Genomic DNA, 2,825 nt, shown 5'->3' on the forward strand with positions numbered 1-2,825 from the left:
TAGCACAAAACTAGCATTACTTTCATCCCAAATGGGCAGAACAAACAAGAAAAACACAAGGAAAAATGGCAAGTCCGGGTATCTCAATTCACACTCAAGATAATCAGGTGATAGAACAGATAATGAATAATCCAGAGGAGTTCCCAAAAAGCTCTACAAACATTACTGGTAAACATGGTGAATGAAATGATTGAAACCCTGCAAAGGACTCAGTGTGAGCGTGATAGGGAGAGAGAGGAGACAAACCAAAGATCAAAACAGGAAGCTCATGGGCTTGAGGAAGATACTAAAAGGTTGATACTGGAATTGTCTGAGCAGGTTGAGAACACTCAAAGAGAAATAAAGGAATTGCATGATCAGGCTGAGATCAGACAAAGAGAACTACAGGAATTGCATGAACGTGAGAAATCTAATCAAAAAATGATACAAGAATTGCAAGAGTGGGATGAGCATAGACAAAGATCAATAAAGGCATTCATGGAATCCATAAACAGGCACCTGAAAGGAGTCAGGGAGACCACAAAGAGAATGCTGAATGGAGCCCAACAGAAGCAGTGGGAGTCCAAGGAAACCATAACCATTCAACTAAGTGGTTTGAGAATAAACACTGAACAAAAATTAAGGAAGTAAAGAATTTCATACAAGATCTAAAACAAAGCTCCAACAAAGATTTTGAAGCCATAAAAACCGACCAATCAGAAGCAAAAGAAATGAAAAAATGTAGTAGAAAGTCTTGACAGTAGGTTAGACCATGCAGAAGATTGAATCTCCGGCATTGAAGACAGCCTAGGTATTATAGAGAAAGAACATACAACTATCCAAGACAAATTCAAGAAATATGATAAATCTATTCAACACTTGGAAGACACCATCAGAAGGTCTTATCTGAGGGAAATGGGTGTAGAGGAGCACATAGAGACAGAAGTTAATGGTCTAGAAAATTTGTTTAACAGGATCCTAGCAGAAAACTTCCCAACACGCAAAAAGATAGGCATATTCATATTCAAGAAGCTTTTAGAACTCCAAATAGACCAGACAAGGACAGGACATCCCATCATCACATTATAATCCACACGGGATCAATTCAGATCAAGGAAAAGATCCTTAAAGCTGCCAAGGAGAAAAGATCAGTCACCTATAAAGGAAAACCAATTAGAATCACCTCAGATTTCTCAACAGAGACAATTAAAGCAAGAAGAGCCTGGAATGATGTATGCCATGCCCTAAAGACAAACAACTATCAACCAAGAATAGTGTACCCAGCTAAACTCTCCTTCATAACTGAAGGTAAAATAAAAATCTTCCATAGCAAAGAAAAACAAACAATATATGTCCATCAAATCAGCTCTACAAAAGATACTTAATGTCCTACACATAGAAAACCACAAGACCACAATAAAGGCCAAGAAACCACACCCAAACAGAATCCAAGAACCATAGGAAGAATGCAGTAGGCGTAGCTCCCAAGAAGGAGGATAAAATGGCAGGAACATCCAAATACCTCTCAGTCTTATCTCTCAATATTAACGGATGTAACTCCCCAATAAAGCGAACGCTTTCTATGAAGCCATCATTACCCTCATACCAAAACCTTCATCAAAGAAAGAGCACTATAGACCCATTTCTTTCATGAGCATAGATGCAAAGCCTCTCAACAAAATTTTGGCTAATCGATTTCAACAATTCATCCAAAAAATCATACACCACGAGCAAACAGGATTCATTTCAGCGATACAAAGCTGCTTCAATATACGCAAATCAATTAACATAAATCATCACATCAAAAAGAGCAAGGATAAGAACCACAGGGTTATCTCAATAGATGCAGAAAAAGCTTTTGACAAGATCCAACACCCCTTTATGGTGAAGGTCCTGGAAAAATTAGGAAACCATGGAACATTCCTCAATACAATAAAGGCTGTGTATGACAAGACTACAGAAAGCATTGTACTCAATGGTGAAAAACAAAGCTATTTCCTCTAAACTCAGGAATGAGACAAGGATGCCCACTCTCTCTTCTGCTCTTCAATCTAGTATTAGAATGCCTATCTACACCAATAAGACAAGATGCGAACATAAAGGGGATCCCAATAGGGTAAGAAGAAGTAAAACTCCCCCTCTTTGCAGATGACATGATCTTGTATTTAAAGAATCCACTCCCAAGTTACTCAAGGTGATACAAATCTTTGGCAAAGTAGCAGTGTATGAAATTAATCCTCAAAAATTAATGGCTTTTCTGTATGCCAACAATGAGAAAATTGTGGATGAAATTAGGAAAGCAACTCTATTCCTAATAGCCCCACAAAAAATGAAATACCTAGGAATTAACTTAACCAAATGAGTGAAGGACCTCTATGATGAAAACTTTAATACCTAAAAAAGGAAATCAAAACAGACTTAGAAAGTGGCAAAAAACCCCATGTTCTTAGATTGGAAAGATCAACACCATAAAAATGGCAATACTTCCCAATGATATCTATAAATTGAATGTGATACCTATCAATATTCCAACCTCATTCTTCAAGGAAATAGAAAAGGCAATCCAAAAATATATATGGAACAATAAAAGACCACGTATAGCAAAAACGATCCTTAACAGAAAGAACAGTGCTGGAAGAAAATCAATAACAAATTTCAAACTCTTCTAGAAAGCCATAGTAATCAAAACAGCTTGGTACTTGTGCCAGTGCACAAGAACAGACCTCAGGACCAATGGAATAGAATTGAAAACCCAGAAATGAACCTAAAGAACTACAGCCATCTTATCTTGATAAGGCAGCTAAAGAAAAATAGAATGGAAGGAAGACAGCCTCTTCAGTAAATGG

The sequence above is a fragment of the Dipodomys spectabilis genome, unplaced genomic scaffold (genome assembly GCF_019054845.1).
Source record: "Dipodomys spectabilis isolate Male_0828 unplaced genomic scaffold, ASM1905484v1 ptg000430l, whole genome shotgun sequence".
Taxonomy (NCBI): domain Eukaryota; kingdom Metazoa; phylum Chordata; class Mammalia; order Rodentia; family Heteromyidae; genus Dipodomys; species Dipodomys spectabilis.